This window comes from Natator depressus, chromosome 8 (assembly GCF_965152275.1).
Source record: "Natator depressus isolate rNatDep1 chromosome 8, rNatDep2.hap1, whole genome shotgun sequence".
NCBI lineage: Eukaryota > Metazoa > Chordata > Testudines > Cheloniidae > Natator > Natator depressus.
The window spans coordinates 3,990,273-4,011,774 of record NC_134241.1 but is presented as its reverse complement, the minus strand read 5'-3'; the positions used below and the strand labels follow the sequence as shown (position 1 = coordinate 4,011,774).

Genomic DNA, 21,502 nt, shown 5'->3' with positions numbered 1-21,502 from the left:
GTCAGAGAGCAACTTGATTGCTATTAAAAGCCCAATAACGCCTTGTATTAGTTTATGCACATTTGCACTGCTGGGTTACTCTGTGTCTGGCACTTGGCAAAGCACAGATAACATTTAAATCAGGGAGTAAGTGTAATTAAGTACTACCCTTCAGCGCATCTCTCCTTTTAAGACATTTTTATACATCATGATTTAGAACATGACAATTGGGTGAGATTAAGGCAGCAAATTGTGCCTATAAAACAAGCACTGAGGATAGCAGGGAACTGTAAAATTTTATAGAGGGGGATACAGCACATGCCTCTGATCCGATAAAAATTTTGTGAGTTGGGAGATGAACTGTGAAATACAAATAAGGTGATACAGTATGTGTAATGTTCTGATGGTAAATTGCATGTTGTTATAACAGCATATTTCCTCTACCCAAAAGGCTCCTTATTTAGCATTTTAAAAAAATCCCACCAAGTTCATTAACCACTAGGGGATGTAGAGATGAAGTAAGAAGTAGGACAGCTGCAGTATTGAACAATATATTAAGCCTAATGAGAGAGATCCTCTGTACTGAAATATAGGCGGTCAGGCTCGCGACCTGCCCTATTTCCAATTCCCAACAAGACCCGCTAAAATGTTCCAGGTAAAAGTACCATTTTATGTCAAAAGTTAAAATATTGCTTCCTGAGTTGTTCTATCAGGCATTTGCTGCTGTTGGCCTCTTGGTTTCTACCAACGTTATAGAGCAGCTGGATTTCTTCTCATTTACAGTTTGCAGTTTTGCTAATGAAACTCCTGGCCATTCAAATACATGATTGTTCACTTGTCTGCAGTATCTAAACTTTTGTGTTGGGAGTTGATGTCGCTCCATTGAAATCAGGCTGAGAACCCGGCCCTGTCTGCGTTTCATAAATGGTTATAATGATTTCCCACACTCTGGGGCCGTTGTCTCTTTCTGGGATGTGTACGTACTTATAGAAGGGCCTGGAAGATGTACTATCTCAGTGCTGCCAAATTCTGTCGTCTTCTCTCTCTGCTCACTTTAATCCCGCCTCACAGAATCCTGCAGTGCTTTTCAGCCATGCTAGAGATCTAGTGTGTGCAGGTGGAGGAGAACTGCTTGGCTGCTTTGCTGCCCAGCTTACTCGTGCCACCCCTGCTGTCAGTCACCAGCTTCTCTTGCTGTCAGAAGTTTTCCAGCAATGCCTCTAGCCTATCCCAGTGCTGCTGATGCTCCCCTTTCTTCACAGATGGCTTCTCTGTGCCGCTGGTTCTCCTTACAGTAGCTAGAACATGAACTTCAGAAGGGTTCCATAGCTCCTGCTGGAGACCTGCAAATCAAGAGGCTTGTCAGAGATTTCCGTTCGTGTTGCCTTAGTGGAAAGGCAGAGGGGAGAACTTTTCCTTCCAACAGCAGGTTACAGCAAGATTTCTATGATTGGGTGATGCACATGGTGGTGCGCATTTGGTCTAATGGAATGTGTTCCTCTCTAGAACTACTTCAATGGAGAGAACTTGGAGCAGCTGTTCAAAGACTTGTTCATGTTCACCACTCAATTGAAAGGAGGAAGAAAATTTTTTTTTCTAGAGCTGTCGATTAATGGCAGTTAACTCTCACGATTAACTCAAAACAATTAATTGCGATTAATCACAGTGTTAATTGCACTGTTAAACTGTAGAATACCAGTTGAAACTTACTAAATATTTGTGGATGTTTTTCTACATTTTAAAGTATATTGATTTCAGTTACAACACAGAATACAATGTGTACACTGCTCACCCTATATTATTATTTTTTATTACAAATATTTGCACTGTAAAAATGATAAACAAAATAAACAGTATTTTTCAGTTCACCTCATATAAGTACTGTAGTGTGATCTCTTTATTGTGAAAGTGCAACTTACAAACGTAGATTTTTTTTTTTGTTACATAACTGAACTCAAAAACAAAGCAATGTAAAACTTTAGAGCCTACAAGTCCACTCAGTCCTACTTCTTGTTCAGCCACCCTAAGAGAAAAAAGTGTCTTTACATTTACGGGAGATAATGCTGCCTGCTTCTTATTTACAACGTCACCTGAAAGTGAGAACAGGCATTTGCATGGTGCTTTTGTAGCTGGCGTTGCAAGGTATTTATGTGCCAGATATGCTAAACATTCGTATGCCTCTTCATGCTTCGGCCACCATTCCAGAGGACTTGCTTCCGTACTGATGATGCTCATTTAAAAAAAAAAAGCATTAATTAAATTAGTGACTGAACTCCTTGAGAGAGAATTCTATGTCTCCTGCTCTGTTTTACCTGCATTCTGCCATATATTTCATGTTATAGCAGTCTTGGATGATGACCCAGCACATGTTGTTCATTTTAAGAACGTTTTCACTACAGATTTGACAAGATGCAAAGAAGGTACCAATGTGAGATTTCTAAAGATGGCTACAGCACTCAACCCAAGGTTTAAGAATCTGAAGTGTCTTCCAAAATCTGAGAGGGACGAGGTGTGCAACATGTTTTCAGAAGTCTTAAAAAAGTAACACTCTGATGCGGAAACTACAGAACCTGAACCACCAAAAAAGAAAATCAACCTTCTGCTGGTGACATCTGACTCCGATGATGAAAATGAACATGCGTCAATCCGCACTGCTTTGGATTGTTATCAAGCAGAACCCGTCAGCAGCATGGACCCATGTCCTCTGGAATGGTGGTTGAAGCATGAAGGGACATCTAAATCTTCAGTGCATCTGGGACGTAAATATCTTGCGATGCCGGGTACAACAGTGCCATGCGAACGCCTGTACTTGCTTTCAGGTGACATTGTAGGCAAGAAGAGGGCAGCATTATCTCCTGCAAATGTAAACAAACTTGTTTATCTGAGTGATTGGCTGAACAAGAAGTAGGACTGAGTGGACTTGTAGGCTCTAAAGTTTTACATTCCTTTGTTTTTGAATGCAGTTTTTTTTGTACATAATTCTACGTTTGTAGGTTCAACTTTCATGATAAAGAGAGTGCACTACAATACTTTTATTTACGAATTGAATTGTATTAGGTGAATTGAAAAATACTATTTCTTTTGTTTTTTACAGTGTGAATATTTAATAAAAACATAAAGTGAGCACTGTACACTTTGTATTCTATTTAATATTGGTATTATTAACAGTGCGATTAATCGTGATTTTTTTTAACCGCGCGATTAATTTTTTTAATTGCTTGACAGCCCTATATTTTTCTCTTTGTATTTGGTCAAAAACATCTCATAGCAAAGTCAGAATCGAGTTAATAATAAGCATGGTGTGTTCAGAGCACTTTACAAAATTTAGCTTATTAAATTTATAATTATGTAATGTAATGACCCCTCCCCCTGTGTAGATCTATCAAGAGGATCAGGGGTTTAAAAATTTACCAGATACTTGCTACAAAGAGACTCAGCTTCCTAGCCGTCAGCAGATACAAAATGGAAAGGGGATGGGGGAAGGACAAATGAGACCCACTGCTTACGTCTAGTGAGAAATCTAGCTCCACATCAGTCTAGCTTCTGGGAAGTGAGATGGTGCTGGACAGAGCTAGTTGAAAAATCTTAGGTGGAACGGTTTTCTTGTAAGAAAATACAGTTGCCCTGAAATCTAAACATTTTGTGGGAACGTATTGACTTCAACAAAATTTTTTGACAGGATGATGTCAAAATGAATTGTTCTGACTTTTTCATTTCGATCAAGTCGAAACATGGGTGAGGTAAAATGTTTTGTTTCCAACTTTATTCTTTTTGTTTTGTTTTATGTTGTTGACTTTAATATATACCATAAATTTTACACTTATATTTTAATTTTTATACCCTTTTGACATTATTGAAATGAAATGTTGCAATGTTTCAGAATTGAAATTTTTCAGAATTTTCATTCTCTGAGAAATTTTGAAATTTTGACTTTTTGATTTGGAGTGAAAACAAATGTTGACATTTTGGAATTTCTTGTGGGATGTAAGTTCCAGCTGTCTCCAGTGTTGGCATTATTGTTGTCCCAGGCCCTTGCTTGGTGTTTCCATTTTTCATACCAGTCTCTAACTGGTGGGGTGTTATTATATTTGAGGCTGTGTCCCCTGTAGCTGCTGGAAGAGAACAAGCTCAGGTCTATCCTCAACCACACCTATTTGTCCCATTGGTTTTACTGGGATCACAAAGGAATAGCTGGGGGCAGAACTTGACGCCAGTGTGGTTTCAGTTCTGTAACTTCTGTTGCGTCAGTATCACAAGTCATGTGGCTATTGGTTCACTGAATCAAACCAGAACAGTTAAAATAATTCAAAACATCTGTAGGAAGCAATTAGCATATAAGAGATTTTTAAACTGAAGTCCTGGAAAATCAGTACAATATTATGACAAACTGTCAGTGTATACTGTGTCATATACGATCTAAATATGAGACAGGCTGCCTCTCCTGCTCATTGTGCTACTTCAGACATGCAGTCATCCCCCTGTCAACTTTCAGATATAATTTCAAGGTACAGTATATTTGATAGTCCTTGATCTCAAAGTTCACAATTGTCACTGGGTACACTTGGGGACATATCCTCCCACTTTGTGACCCATAAGGTCCAAGGCAGGGGTACAGGTGATGGTCTGCTGTGCATCAGGAGGCCAGGATGTGGAGAGCCAGATTAGGGATTTGTCCCTACTGTGTGTCAAGCAGCTACTCCTGTGTTGTCAGAGTAGAGCCTTGGGTGTGGGTTGGGTGGAGGGATGGAGGTCTGGCTGGTGGATCTTCAACTATGGTGAGGGCCCTACCAAATTCATAGGCCATTCTGGTCAATTTCATGGTCATAGGGTTTTAAAAATGGTAAATTTCATGATTTCAGATATTCAAATATAAAATTTCATGCTGTTGTAACTGTGGGGGTCCTGACCAAAAAGAGGGTTGTGGAGGGGTCGCAGTATTGCATCTTACTTCTGTGCTGCTTTCAGGGCTGGAACCTCTGCCAGCAGCCACCGCTCTCCGGCCGCCCAGCTGTGACGGCAGTGCAGAAATAAGGGCGGCATTACCGTGACCCCCCCCCCCACAATAACCTTGCGACACTCCCCACCCCACAGTCTGCTTTTGGGTTGGGACCCCCAGTTTGAGAAACGCTGGTCTCTCTTGTGAAATCTGTATAATATAGTGTAAAAGTATACAAAAGACCAGAATTCATGGTCTGTGACATGTTTTTCACGGCTGGGGATTTGGTAGGGCCCTAAGTATGGTGAACCAGAGACCAGCTAACCGACCTACAGGAGCATCCCTCAGCCAAGGAGCGGTAGCAGTTCTGGAGCAGCTCCTCTAGTGACACTTTGCAGCCAGGCAAAAGGGGGACAGATGCTACCTACTGCTGTGGTGACATCTCCCTGTGCAAAGCTTCTTTGCTCAGGCTTTATGCATGGAAAAGTGTTTGGTCCATGGTGTTTTGTTATGAATATTTTGCCCCTCTGGTTTTTGGCAGGAAGGAATTATTTAATAGATGCTGGTTTTACAAACCACATGTAAGATTTTCTTAAAGTATCCTTATTGTCTTCTTTTGAAGCTATCACCCAGCCAACAAATGTACACGCCTAAGTTGCATGATTGGAAGGGAAGGCTGTGCTCCATTACTAGAGAAGAGAAGCTATAAGAAGCTGTGGAAGAATATCATTACGTGGAAGAACACCACTTTGGACAATCATTAATAAATACATTGCTAGAAACTCTGATTAAAAGTTAGCCTTGTGTTAAACTGGCCTCCAATGGCTGATTCAGTGCCCCAGCTCTCTTGCTCTCTCTTTGCCCTTCCTCTAATGGAATAAAAATTGGGCCCATTTCTCTCCTTTATTCTGTGTAACTCAGTTGTCTTCAGTGGAATTGTTCCTGGTTTATAGCAGTGTATGTGCTAGGAGAATCTGGTCCAATGACTTAATATCTGTGGTTTATACGTAGTTTAGCATCTACGGCTCAGATTTTAAAAGCATCCCAAGAGAATTAGGCACCCAACTCCAGGGAACGTTAGTGGAAGTTGTGCATCTAATTCCCTTAGGCTCCACTGAAAATCCCAGTTTATGGTAGGTGAGTGAGTTACCCTGGTATAAAAATTGGTCTAATTTCATTGACTTGGGTGGAACATATTGGCTTGCTTACTGTCAAAGGAGTGGAATGGGAGGATAAGAACATAAGAATGGCCATACTGTGTCAGACCAAAGGTCCATCTAGCCCAGTATCCTGTCGTCCGACAGCAGCCAATGCCAGGTGTCCCAGAGGGAATGAACAGAACAGGTAATTATCAAGCAATCCATCCCCTGTCGCCCATTCCCAGCTTCTGGCAAACAGAGGCTAGGGACACCATCCCTGTCCATCCTGGCTAATAGCCATTGATGGACCAATCCTCCATGAATTTATCTAGTTCTTTTTGGAACATCTGTAGAATTCTTCTCTTGACCCACCTTGTTAGAAGGTGTTGCTGCTGGAAGATGCTAATTGGTTCCAGCTGAGTCACTGCTGTCAGTGTGGTACCTTACCTCCACCCTGGAAGTAAGGGAGGTGGGAATCCCCAAGCGTGGGTGGGGGGAAGAGTAGGTGAGGTTTACGTTTTCATCATTTATTGTTATGTGAGTTGCCAATAAAAGTGTAGGTACCATTCAGAGTAGAGTGGGAATTCTATCTACTTACAAAGAGACTGAAGTATGGGATGCAAATTGGCACTCTTAGAGCTTGGTTTACTTACAAATATAGGGTAGGATTTTCAAAAGCAGGCAGCATTGGCCTCAGTCTCCTCCCCTGGTACCAGTGACAGCAGGGGGAGTAGAGCGAGGCATATGCCGAGTGCTTTTGAGAATCTCACCCATAACACGTAACCCTCACATCCTTACATGCTCTAACTTCGCACTGATTTTTAGTGAGAGTTTTGGATACATGATCTACACATCGTGAATCCCTGGCCTACATTTTGTGTGTGCTAAAAACAGTAAGTGTTCAAATTCTTGGCATAATTTTTGGCTTAGATATTTAGAGGCTGCTTTAAAAGAAAATTGACCTATAAAATCTATTTGACAAATCTGCACGTACTGTTATTGAGACACTTACTTTCCTTATTCATGTCAGTTTGTAGTTGTGTTAGTGGGATCATTATCCACACTGATAAGAAAGCAAAACAGTAATTTTTTTTTAAGAAGAATGCTGATAGGCTTTTACATTTAAATTTAAAGCTCCTGAGATTAGAGGTATAGGATGGAAAGTAGACAGGTGTTAAAATATAGTTACAGAAATTTCTATAATTATAACTTCAACCAGGTGCACAACTGTGAGGACTATAGTGTTCCATCATGTGTAAGGATTTATAAGCCTAACTCTATTAGTGTTAATGGGAGCAACACAAGCAAATCCCCTTTCCATAGATGGAAAATACATCTATTAACTGAAGCTGCTGTTTAACAATTTAAACAGTCATTTCCCGCTACTTCCAGCAAAAACACCCACACGCTGGTTCTAAAAGATGCATTTTAATATCATTAGGATACCATCGCTGATTAGTGCACAGGCCGTGCTGAGAACATGGGGTGGAAGAGATGAATAACCTAGGGCAATGGTTCTCAACCTGGGGGTCACAACCACCCTGGTATTACCCTGGGGTCAGGAGGTCATTATTCACCCTGCCCTCTGTTTGTGACAGTTGAGCCTATCACTCTTTGCCTGCTTGGGAATTAACTAGAGAAAGTAGGTCAAGTTATTTTTAGGCCCTACCAAATTCACAGTCATGAAAAACACGTCACGGACCACGAAATCTGGTCTTTTGTGTACTTTTACCCTATGCTATATAAAAGTACCCTATACTATAGGGTAAAAGTATACAAAAGTACCCAGTGTTTCTCAAACTGGGGGTCCCGACCCAAAAGGGGGTCGCAAGACTATTGTGGGAGGGGTCACAGTATCGCCACCCTTCTGAGCTGCTCCTGGTGGCAGTGCTGCCTTCAGAGCTGGGCACGTGGCCAGCAGCTCTCTGGCCATCCAGCTCTGAAGGCAGCGCAGAGGTAAGCGTGGCAATACCATGACCCCCCTACAATAGCCTTGTGAGCCCCCTTTGGGTCGGGACCCCAAATTTGAGAAACGCTGACTCTTACGGGCTTTATATGTTTATATTTTGTCATTTCTAAATACATATTTATGTTTTGTTACAACACTGAAATTTAAGATTTTAAATATCTGAAATTGTGAAATTCAAGATTTTTAAAATGCCATGATAGTGAAATTTACAAAAACGGACCATGAATTTGGTAGAGCCCTAGTTATTTTAAATGAAGAATGTTCTAAACAGGTGCAAGAAAAGCAGAATTAGTCCAAACAAAAAACCCTATGGATAGGATAGGGCCCTACCAAATTCACAGTCCATTCTGGTCAAGTTCATGGTCACAGGATTTTAAAAATGGTAAATTTCATGATTTCAGATATTTAAATCTGAACTTTCACGGTGTTGTAACTGTAGGGGTCCTGATCCAAAAGAGGGCGGTGGAGGGGTCGTGGTATTGCCACCCTGGCTTCTGAGCTGCCTTTCGAGCTGGGCCCTTTGCCAGCAGTCACCACTCTCCGGCCACCCAGCTCTGAAGGCAGTGCAGAAGTATGGGTGGTATTACCTTAACCCCTCCCCTACAATAACCTTGCGACCTCCCCCCCAATCCCCTTTTGGGTCGGTACCCCCAGTTTGAGAAATGCTGATCTCCCCCGTGAAATCTGTATAGCAGAGGGCATACGTATACAAAAGACCAGATTTCATGCAGGAGACCAGCTTTCACGGTCCATGATGCGTTTTTCACGGCCGTGAATTTGGTAGGGCTCTAACTCAAGGGTATTGTTGAGATCATGCTAGGCGAACAAGAAAATGTGGGTCTGGAAACTAATGAAACAAAATTGCGGTGTCAGAAACTAGGCCTAATTGGTGGACAAAATAATGAGGACAGGTTATTCCACCTGTCACTCCACTTTTGGGTCCTTAAAGAAAGAGACTTCAGTGGGGGAAATAACTGGTGGAGGCTCCTGGAGCAAGCTTCACCACTATGGCTGCCACCCCCAGGATTTCCTGGGACCTTAGGCTTTCATCCGAATCCTGGGAGATGTCCTGACCAGACTAGCCCAGAGCGGGGGAATTAGATGACATTGCTACCTCTGCCCACTGCAGCTGAATCCCAAATACCACCTGGGATGAAATGGGATCTGACTTTAACAAGTGCGGCAATGACACCTCCATCCCATCTCAACTAACTTCTGTTTTCCCCCAAAAGGTTGGTTATTACCATCTTTGCTACTATCTAAGAGACTGTCAAATAAGAGGCTTTTTCCTCTTAAAAACTCTCTCCAGCTAAAGGGACCAAGAGATATGGTTCAAGTGAAAGCCTTATTTAACACTTTACGTTTCAAATGCTTTAACTGTATTTCCTTCTTTTCTTCATCTTGATAAAAGTGAAAAGGATTTTGATTTACCAGGGTACTAAGCCAGGCTGAGGTCTCTACATACAGAATCCCAAACCTTGTTTGACAGCATTTAAAATGTTGAACAGTGAGTGGGTTGTATTAACATCTCTGGCCCATATATTCCATCTAAGTTAACACAGCACTTTCCCATATTACTAAATAAGAAGGGGCTCCAATATGGAGAAGCTGGAGAACCACTGACTTCGGGTGGTCAAACCCCTGGAATTTTATCATGCCCACATTTGGGATTTTACTTTAAATAACCACTCCTCGTTTTCCCGCTGAAAGAAAACACTCCTAGTGTTAGTGACCCTCTTGAAATAGGTTATCTTGCCTTGAGAAGGGGCTTTAGGGAATGATGGAGCAGCTACGGTCTTTAATAATGCGAGTGTCACATTAGCTAACAAACTAGTCATTCATTGCTTGTAGCAATGATTTGTCAAGAATTATTGCTTAATTAAAGACTTAACCTAGAGCAAGCATGGCTTCATTTTTATTTTTTTGCCCAGATGAAGAAGGATGACGACTCAGGCACTCTGACTATAACTGCCCTAGAACACCCATTATGAATGTTAATGTTGTATTGGGCTCTTCTCAGAATCCTAGCTCATTCTGTCTCGTTTCACCCCTTGGTTGAAACTGTACATTTAAGGCAGCGTTTTGTCTTTGGAGATAAAAGCATTATTACCTTAAATAATACATAGCATTAAAAGCTGACTCGTTTGCAGTGCTTGGCCAATAGCTGACTTGTGGGTTAAGTAAATGTGTACAAAAGGTATATATGAAGCATGATCTAGGGTTAATGTGCTCCCCTTGTGCATATTTGAAAGCTTTTTCATTTAAAAAAATAAATAACAAGATTTGGTTTAAAAAGTATCCATCATGTGACTTGTGGGAAAGAAGGATTTTTCTGAGTAATTCCCCTTTACTGTCTGCATTTCTGTGATAAACTCTGTTCAGTGTTCGCCTGTGAGTCCCTAGGAATTGGCAATAAATCGTTTTATTTAAAGGTGCACTTTCCTACTTACCGGCCTAACTAAGACTGGATTCTTAAACAGTATAAAAACACATTATCAGTTTCTGGAAAGAACAATCGGCAGCAGATTCTGCTGCCAGATTTTCTACGCTGGATTAAATATGACTGTGTGACGTGACTGGTTATAGGGGGGGGAAGTTTCTTCTGCATAGGGCATTTGCATTCTGAACAATGTTTCCTTTTTTCTTTAATGGCTGGCTCTGAAGTGTAATACAGGTGTTTAGGAACCTGCTCTTGGAGGTGCAGCATAGGAAATATGTGTCATTTGCATGCACCCTCCCCCCCCCCCCCAAAAAAAAAAGCCTACCACATCTGGATATTTTTGATCTCTCTTCTCACCAGATGTTACTCATCCCCACAGGAAGGTAGAGCTGTCTGGAAGTTGTTGCCTTAGAATCCTATCCTTAACATGTACAAGTGATGCACATCCACGGCTTTTTATATAGCTAGCCTCATGTCTGCCGGTTCAAATGGCATGGTGCCTCCTTTAAATTGGTAGGAAATTTCCCTATAGCATGTGTGTCAAGCAGCGATGGGTTTAGATAGCTCAACACTGTAAATGCCATCTCTTCTGCAGAAGGCCCTGCCCTTGTGCCAGCGGTTAGGCATTGGCACCACATGCCTCCTTACACCTGATCACATTTGCACAGTCATGAATATTGCAAAATTATAGTACAAAGAGGTGCTAAATTGCTAGGGACTCCTTTGTCTGTTTTGGGAAGCCATGCAGATATTTAGGGAGACAGGAAAGGGGGTGGCGAGAGAGAGAAACTGTGTCCTGAATGTACAGCCTGCATGCAGCCTTTTGGCAAAGTCACTGTGGAACTGAAACTGACTCACTGACTCTGAAGAAATGAGTCACATATTGTGCCCTTGCCCTCGTAAGTGTCTAGCTACCTAAAGAGGCATATGGATGAGTGGGCATCGTCTGGGTATAGAGCTCTGCTTCATGTGTGGGACCAGAGATTTTGCTCATATGCCTGACACACAGCTGTTAGATACCACAGATCTTACATACTACAGCGATAGAGATGCCTTAAATAGCTGTATTGGCTGGAGCACTGACAGTGATACGAGGACAGCAAATTATCTGTTTTGTCCTTAGACCCTAATCACCTCCTGGATAGAAGCAGATTTTGTAAACCTCGGTCAGAACTTTAAGCATAGCTCTGCACCCACAGCTGGGTCCAAATAAAAGGCTAGATTGTTGTTTTTTATGTTCAGCATATTGGGTACTGAGCACTTTTGAAAATCGTAAGTGCATTTTAGTTGTTGGATGAGCTGTGGAAGCTCCTGACTAGGAAAGAGAGGGCTGTGAAATAATGGAAGGGGAGGGATCCCTGCCAAAAATCTGTGGCTGTTGATGGATTTGTTTGTGTAGTGGGTCCAGGGGGGAAATCCATTAGTTTAGACTAGTGGGTCAGAATTACACACCTTGAATTACCAGGTAATCTTTTTTTCTTTACATAAACTGATTTTTACACTAAGCCTTAAACAGCTTGATTTAATTGACTGGCAACTGAGTAACAGAAGGGAATAATCCCTGCCAGATTAGTCATGCTCACTACCCTAGGTGATGAAAATAAGAGAGAAGGTAGAATGTGATGGGGCACACACACACAGCCATACCACTCAGCTTGTGTCTCCTCATTTATTTTGGATTATCATTTTGATTGCCAACCTCCTGGCTTGACGAAAACCCAATGAATTATAATTTGTGCACTCAAAATGTTTCTTTAAGGTTTCCCATGCAACTAATGGAAAGCAGTGCTAGCAAGGTGGTTTGGGCATGTCAAATTGACTGGATATGGGTTTATTCCTAATTGGTTTGTGATGAAGGGACGGTATCATACCATTTAACTCTCTGTTAGCATTCCACACCATGTGATCATTGCTGATGTGTGCTGGCTTCACATAGGTGGGTAAACATTCGAACGAGAGGTGACAAGGGTATACGGTGAGGCATGATTCAGGCCTTGTCTATGCTACAGGGAAAAGTCGATCTAAGCTATGCAATATGAGTTACATGAATAGTGTAACCCAAGTCTATGTAGCTTGGATCTACTTACTGCGGGGTCCACACTATGCAATGTCGCTTTCCCGTCAACTCCCCTTACTCTTCTCGAACTGGTGGACTACAGGAGTCAACGGAAGAGTGATCTGCGGTCGATTTAGCAGGTCTAGACCCGCTAAATCAACTGCCAATGCATCAATTGCTGCACGTCGACCCCCCAGTAAGTGTAGACAAACCCTTAGAAAACTGAGTCCCATTGGTGATATGAAGTTACAGTAGAACCTCTGAGTTATGAACAGCAGAGTTACAAACTGACGGGTCAACCATCCACCTCATTTGGAACCGGAAGTATGTAATCAGGCAGCAGCAAAGACCAAAAAAAACCCAAAACCAAACAAACACAGTGCAGTACTGTGTTAAACATAAACTACTAAAAAAAAAAAAAAGGGAAAGTTTAAAAAAAAGATTGGATGCCGTAAGGAAACTGTTTCTGTGCTTGTTTCATTTAACTTAAGTTTCAGAGCTGTGTTAAATCAATGTGCAGTTGCAGACTTTTGAAAGAACAACCGCAACATTTTGTTCAGAGTTACAAACATTTCAGAGTGACTAACGGTTTTTATTCCCAAGGTGTTCATAACTCTGAGGTTCTACTGTATACCTATATAGCATAGGTACAAAGGCATATAAACTACATGCATTGACTGGAGATTACAGGCTGGTTTGTTTATAGGCACGATATGCTGTAAATGCAAAGCATCCTTAATGGGCCAAATCCTGAACAGCTCACAATGCTCTGCTGCCAAAATTCACAATGACTTTACTGAGGCTGATCTCCCAGTGACTTCAATAAGGACTCAGTCATGCGAAGTGCTGAGTGAGCACCGCTTCTGGAGTGGAACGCACTCAGCATCTCGCCTGAATGCTGGGCCGGCACTGGGCGGGATTGACTCCTAAGTAACTACCAAGGGCCTAGTTCGGGGCAGAATGCCTCTCAGTGTCAATGGGAACAGGGTTGGGTACTGAGTCAGAATGTCATGATTTGGCAGGGACAGCCTGAAATGGGAGCAAGCCGCTTGGCATTCCAGCAAACACGTGGAGGAGTCAAAGTGTCCGAACACTCCAAGAACTGCACAGCGCCGAAGGCAAGGCAATAAGCCGTAAGTGAGGTATGCAGCTTTCATTGGTTAGCCACTATGTCACCCATGGGGCTGCAGTTCTGTGCAAGACACCTCAGACCCAGCCAGTATATGTTACTGTCTAGATTGTGGCCGAGTTGGTGAAAATGTTGAAGTTGTAAAAGCTTTAGATTATGGGTGCAGCTCTCACACTCGCAGCTCTAAAGAGATGTTCTGAAATGTCTGTCTGGATCCTTCAGTATCACAAGGCCTGTAAGAACCTTCTGCTCTTCAAGGCTTCAGGGAACTCCTGCTCATATTAGGAGGAGGTTTATTTCAACAAACTCTTCTAAAATGTTTGTGATCGTCGCTCTCCAAGAGGTGTGCTACTCCTGAGCACAATGTCCTGTGCTTGATGGTGGTGAAAAAGTTACTAGTAACCAACACAAAGTCATGTCAAGTCTTATTGCTTCCCTGCACCCCTGGTATTCAGTTGATGATCGGTATCACTCGGCATTTCAGGCAAAATACTCTGTTCATAGTGTGGGGTGGAGAAGATGAGAGGCGTGTGGTAGGAGCCTCTTCCTGTCATTTAATAATGAGTAATAGCCTCTGAGAGTTCACTGTTTTTCCAGATTGCCCTCAGATCTGCTTCTCAGTTCATTTCGCTTAGTGAATTTGCTCTCGCTGGTATTTTATTGGTAACACTGTGAATACGCTGAAGAATACATTGTGGACGGCGTGGCAAAGCAGCCTTGAATGTTGTGAGTGAGGTCAGCTATGTCCAGTGTCATACGCATTTATGCTTAGCCTCCTTTCAGCTAGACAGCATCACCATACATATTATGTTTTCTACTCGAGGAAGGTGTAACTGCTGTGTCTATCAGTGTCTCTGCTGTTGGTCAGGGAAGGAATGTATTTGCCAGCTAGTGACCGCAGGGATTTGACAATACAGCAGGAGGGAAATCTGGCACATAAATCTATTCCAGTTTAGTACCTCGCCTAGGAGAATAACTAATACACTATAGTTCCACTGAAGACTTTCTGTTATTTCTGCACTTTCATTTCCTGCCTTATGGTGTGCTTAAATCAAATTTAAGGTAAGAGCAGAGTTCCAGCTGACTTTTGGTTTAAGTCTGGTCCTTCATCATTTAAAGTCTAAAATGCCCCATAGGAAGCTAATGCTTTATGTAGACCAACTGCAGTCCTTTTTGCTACACAGATGATAATAAAGGCTCTTGGGGATTAGTGAAGGTTCCTTTCTAAATTAAAATATCACTTTGGAGGAAAGTTTTCTCCCTTCACTTGCTGTTCTGGCATAGTCAGTGTTTCTGCTTGGATTTTTGTCAGAGTTCTGACTCTGTTCTTTGCCTGATCCTGGCTGGTTTTTACAAAGGTTGCTTGGGTTGCATGTGGCTGAAGCCATTGTGGGACCTCCTTCCTCCCCACCATCCAGAGAAAGAATAATAAACTGGAGCTGAAGATAGTTTCCCAGAGATTTGGCTCATCAAAATGACAGTAATGAGAAACTGAACAGAGCTTCATCTGCTTCCATTGTTTATGTGCTTATTTTTAAACGTGGCGGCGGAAATTTATAACTTATTTTAAACAGTTGTCGTGTTCCCTCCTCTCCCCAAGGAATAAAAACTGAAGGTTGGAACTTTGTTCTTTACTGAATTTGCTGTCTCTGGCCAGTTCTGAGCTCCCTAAGACAATATGTCTTAGCTTTCGCCTTTCTCTCAGTTCCCCTCGCCTCATCAGCATCAAGAGAAGTTGAGTGCTTACATTGTGACATCCTGTTCTACATATAAAAAGAAAAGGAGGACTTGTGGCACCTTAGAGACTAACCAATTTATTCGAGCATAAGCTTTCGTGAGCTACAGCTCACTTCATCGGATGCATCAAATAAATTATGCTCAAATAAATTGGTTAGTCTCTAAGGTGCCACAAGTCCTCCTTTTCTTTTTGCGAATACAGACTAACACGGCTGTTACTCTGAAACCTGTTCTACATATAGGTCTTCAAAGCAATACTCAGAATAGGTACCCAAAGACCAGGGTGAAAGAATTGTTGTACTGTTTGTTAGATGAATAAATCTAGCTCATCCCCCTAACCCCCCAGCAAGAGAGTGGGTTTGTGTGTGTGTGGGGGGGGGAGGTGAGAAAACCTGGATTTGTGCTGGAAATAGCCCAACTTGATTATCATACACATTGTAAGGAGAGTGATCACTTTAGATAAGCTATTAGCAGAAGGAGAGTGGGGTGGGAGGAGGTATTTTTTCATGCTTTGTATATAAAAAGATCATCTGTGCTTTCCACAGTATGCATCCGATGAAGTGAGCTGTAGCTCACGAAAGCTTATGCTCAAATAAATTGGTTAGTCTCTAAGGTGCCACAAGTACTCCTTTTCTTTTTGCGAATACAGACTAACACAGCTGTTACTCTGAAACCTAACCCCCCTGGTAATTTTAAGCCTGCGTTACTGTTTTTCCCAGAATTATTCCATATGTTTTGAGCTAAAAGGAAGCCTATTCAGGAATAGGAGAACCAGCCCCTACAAAATATAAGCTAGGCTAGCACAAGTGTATGGTGTACATTGCATATACACTGTATTCACCTGTACATTAGTTATCTTTTTCTCTTCCTCTTTTCACAGTCTCTCTGTATTAGTCCCACACTGCACACTCTTCTCTGCTCCATTTTCACCCCGTTGGTTCATTTGGATTTTTTTTCTACTAAGCAGAATGTAAAATCCCTAATCTTCAGTTTTCAGTGGACTCTTAAGCCCAGTGCTTGAGTGGCCTCTAAACTTGGTATAACAAGTTTCAGCTGTCTACCCTGCTCCCTCTGTGCCACCGAGCAGCACACATGGAGCAGAAAGCTGCAAATCTCCCCTGGTGGAGATTTCAAGCCCAGGGTGTGGAATTGGGGACCACAACCAGCCAAAGCAAATTAGAGAACCTCATAGTTGCTCTAACTGACATGAGGGCTGGGCAGAACTGCCCCAAGGATCAGGGAGCTGTAACTGGCTTCCTTTTTCAACAGCGCTTAGCAGAAGCTGGGTGCCGTGGAGAATCTGGCCAATTGACTTCACTGGAGTTATACCAGTGTAATGAAGTGAAGAATCGGGCCTCTTTAATTGGTTTAATATTTTAACCTTGATATCAGTGACTAGATATACATGACACCAGTCGTGGAGAGAGAAGTGTTAAGCTGAAAATGCGAGAACACATTCCAAGCTTTCATTTCTTCTCTCGCACGTCCTATGAGCACAATGAACGCTGGTTCATTCAGTTGTCACAGGCCCGTAAGGAATGCTTTTTCTCCATAAGATTTTAAATAAGGAGAGACCCCCCGCAATAACACTCTTACTTGATTCAGGGTTTAAAAATAACATTCAAGTCATACTTTCTAATGGTGGCAATTTCAAAATATATAGAGAATGGTAATGGAAGAAGCTCCTAATCTGATAACTCAGTGAATGCAGCACATGAAAAGAGAAGATGAATTAAGAATCAGCTCTTCTTTCCTGTCCCTTGCATCTTCAGATATTTCTATGTATCATCCTCTTAATTGCAGGGCAAAGCTGAGAAATATGGAATTACAGTTGTCATAAAAGTCCATTACTGTAATCTTGTTAACTTCTTCCTTTGCAGAATTCTACTGAAATCATTGCACCTCTGCTTCTGAAAGGAAAAGAATAGCCTGCCTTGACTGTAGCTGCTGTCAAGTGTTTGAACTGTCCTCTTCCCAGTGCGTATTCAGAACACATTTTCTGTTCAGTTAGAAATACTATTACTAACTGATGAATGAGTCTGAATACTGAGCATGGCGAACAATTGATGTTATTAAAGTTAATCATAGAATCTTTTTATGCAGAAGATGCTGAGGCTGCTCTGGATTCTTATATTCTGCTTCTTGGAGCAGCTGGTACAGGAACCCCCCAGGGGAGAGGCAACTCTCGATCTAGTCCTGAGTGGAGCGCAGGATCTGGTCCAGGAGGTAACTATAATAGGACTGCTTGGAAATAGTGACCATAATATAATAACATTTAACATTCCTGTGATGGGAAGAACACCTCAACAGCCCAGCACTGTGGCATTTAATTTCAGAAAGGGGAACTATGCAAAAATGAGGAGGTTCGTTAAACAGAAATTAAAAGGTCCAGTGACTAGAGTGAAATCCCTGCAAGTTGCATGGAGATTTTTCAAAGACACCATAATAGAGGCTCAACTTAAATGTATAACCCAAATTAAAAAACACAGTAAAAGAACTAAAAAAGAGCCGCCGTGGCTTAACAACCATGTAAAAGAAGCAGTGAGAGATAAAAAGGCATCTTTTAAAAAGTGGAAGTCACATCCTAGTGAGGTAAATAGAAAGGAGCGTAAACACTGCCAAATTAAATGTAAAAATGTAATAAGAATTGCCAAAAAGGAGTTTGAAGAACAGCTAGCCAAAAATTCAAAAGGTAATAACAAAATGTTTTTTAAGTACATCAGAAGCAGGAAGCCTGCTAAACAACAGTGGGGCCCTGGATGATCCAGATACAAAAGGAGCACTTCAAGACGATAAAGTCATTGCGGAGAAACTAAATGAATTCTTTGCTTCAGTCTTCACGACTGAGGATGTTAGGGAGATTCCCAAACCTGAGCGGTCTTTTGTAGCTGACAAATCTGAGGAATTGTCACAGACTGAAGTGACACTAGAGGAGATTTTGGAATTAATTGAGAAACTTAACAGTAACAAGTCACCGGGACCAGATGGCATTCACCCAAGAGTTCTGAAAGAACTCAAATGTGAAATTGCAGAACTATTAACTATGGTTTGTAACCTGTCCTTTAAATCAGCTACTGTACCCAATGACTGGAAGGCAGCTAATATGACGCCGATATTTAAGAAGGGCTCGAGAGGTGATCCTGGCAAATGATTTGGAGAAAGGGGTAAACAGCGAGGTGGCAAAGTTTGCAGATAATACTAAACTGCTCAAGATAGTTAAGACCAAAGCAGACTGTGAAGAACTTCAGAAAGGTCTCACAAAACTAAGTGACTGGGCAACAAAATGGCAAATGAAATTTAATGTGGATAAATGTAAAGTAATGCACATTGGAAAAAATAACCCCAACTACACATTCAATATGATGGGGGCTAATTTAGCTACAACTAATCTTGGAGTCATCGTGGATAGTTCTCTGAAGACGTCCACACAGTGTGCAGTGGCAGTCAAAAAAGCAAACAGGATGTTGGGAATAATTAAAAAAGGGATAGAGAATAAGATGGAGAGTATTTTATTGCCCTTATATAAATCCATGGTACGCCCACATATTGAATACTGCATACAGATGTGGTCTCCTCATCTCAAAAAAGATATACTGGCATTAGAAAAGGTTCAGAGAAGGGCAACAAAATGATTAAGGGTTTGGAACGGGTCCCATATGAGGAGAGATTAAAGAGGCTAGGACTTTTCAGCTTGGAAAAGAGGAGACTAAGGGGGGATATGATAGAGGTCTATAAAATCATGAGTGTTGTGGAGAAAGTGAATAAGGAAAAGTTGTTTACTTGTTCCCATAATATAAGAACTAGGGGCCACCAAATGAAATTGATGGGTAGCAGGTTTAAAACAAACAAAAGGAAGTTCTTCTTCACTCAGCGCACAGTCAACCTGTGGAACTCCTTGCCTGAGGAGGTTGTGAAGGCTAGGACTATAACAGGGTTTAAAAGAGAACTGGATACATTCATGGAGGTTAAGTCCATTAATGGCTATTAGCCAGGATGGGTAAGTATTGGTGTCCCTAGCCTCTGTATGTCAGAGGGTGGTGATGGATGGCAGGAGAGAGATCACTAGATCATTACCTGTTAGGTTCACTCCCTCTGGGGCACCTGGCATTGGTCACTGTCGGTAGACAGGATACTGAGCTGGATGGACCTTTGGTATGACCCAGTATGGCCGTTCTTATGGTATCTGACACCAGCAGTGAGGATTGCTGTACAAAGAAAAGGAGGACTTGTGGCACCTTAGAGACTAACAAATTTATTTGAGCACAAGCTTTCGTGAGGTACAGCTCACTTCATCGGATGCATTCAGTGGAAAATAGAGAGGGGAGATTTATATACACAGAGAACATGAAACAATGGGTGTTACCATACACACTGTAATGAGAGTGATCAGGTAAGGTGAGCTATTACCAGCAGGAGAGCCGGGGCAGGGGGGAACTTATGTAGTGATAATCAAGGTGGGCCATTTCCAGCAGTTGACAAGAACGTCTGAGGAACAGTGGGGGGGAGGGGGGGGAATAAACATGGGGAAATAGTTTTACTTTTTGTAATGACCCATCCACTCCCAGTCTTTATTCAAGCCTAAGTTAATTGTATCCAGTTTGCAAATTAATTCCAATTCAGCAGTCAAGATGAGTGGCTATAAAATAATGAAAAAAACATGGTTTCCATGACATTATGGCATCACTTAAGTCACCTAGACTTTCCTGACTGGGAAACTACTCCCTAAAGACCCAAGCTCACCATCATGGTAGGCTACATCTGTACTTTTAGCTAGGGGCGTGATTCCCAGCTCGCGCAGACATACTCACGTTACCTCTAATCAAGCTAGCACGCTAAAAATGCGGTGTCGTCTGGGCAACGGTGACCTGCATATATGTAAGGGAAGGCATGACTGAGCTCAACAAGTACAGGTGTGACGTCAGTTAAAGGTTTTTCTAATTAAACAAATCAAGATTAGCTCTTCCTAAGAGATGAGCTAGTTGACTACTTTGTTTTTTTCTTACTTTTGATAGGTACTTTCCTGGTCGCAGGAATAATCTTGAAACCAGCCATAGCAATGATAGTGGAGTAATAATAATACTTTGTACATATACTGCACAACACTTTAAGAGTCTCAGAGTGTTTTACAATATTGGAGATTTTCAAAATCACTTAGGGGATTTAGGAGCATAAGTGTTTGTTTCAGTGGGGCTTATGCTCCTGAATCCCTTAGGAACTTCTGAAGAGCTCCCCTTGATTGCTAAAGTCTCTCAACACTGTGAGACAGGCACTATGGAGCTGTGAATGTTGGCATAACCATTTCACAGTTGCTAAACTGAGCCAGTGAGAGCTTATAGGCTGGATTCTGCCACCCTTACACTGAGTAGCACCTTATTGCTTTTGTAGTTGCATTCATTTCAGTGGGACTGCTTGAGGAGTAAGGTACTGTGCAGAGTGACAGAATCTGATCCCCCGAAGTATCCACAGTGAGTCAGAGGCAAGGTTCAGAGTGGAATCAAGGCGTTCTGACTTCCCTTCCCCTATTTTGCAATGGGATGGACCAATGCTAGGAAGGAAAAAGCCAATATTTTTTTGGAACTCTTGTCAAAATCAAAACAGCTGGTGACAAAACATGCTCTGCTGCGCACTAGTGCTCTGCAAATGTGAAATTTTGGGAGCAGGCTGTGGTGGGTTCACACCCCCTCCCTTGGGGTGCCACCTGGAACTGGGGTACCACTGAGCCCCCCAGCCTACCAGCCTGGGCTCCCACTCACCCTGTAATGATGTGACAAGCTGCAGACATGTTCCTGGTCTCACAATTTCACCAGCACGCAGGTAGGGGACACACCCAGCTGTAATAACATGCAGACAAACTTTCTGGCAAGCCCCTGCATGGGAAGGCTATACAGTTAGGGCACTAATCAGCTTCACAGGTGCACCCCTCCCCACCCCAGAGGGTGGACCCAAAATTATACTGTCTTGTGCTGCACAGAGAATTGTACAGCACAAACTCATGAAATTTGCCTGTCCCTCAATGTGGAGGAAGATATGTAACAGCTTTCTGCCCCCAGTTATGATTTCCACACACTGGTTGTAGACAAAACAAAAATAAGTTTATTAACTACAAAAGGTAGATTT

General features: G+C 42.1%; 1 protein-coding gene across 3 annotated transcripts in view; it reads left to right on the top strand.

The window, feature by feature from the left end:
• SGCD (sarcoglycan delta) overlaps positions 1-21,502 on the top strand; it is a 499,695-nt gene that overhangs the window by 42,269 nt on the left and 435,924 nt on the right. Inside the window, exon 1 of one of the 3 annotated variants that reach the window (XM_074960240.1) lies at positions 17,547-17,611. The exons of the other annotated variants lie outside the window; for them this stretch is intronic. The gene's annotated coding sequence lies outside the window, so the exon portion shown is untranslated. Of the gene's footprint in view, positions 1-17,546; positions 17,612-21,502 lie in introns of those variants that run through there. 3 annotated transcript variants of the gene reach the window in all.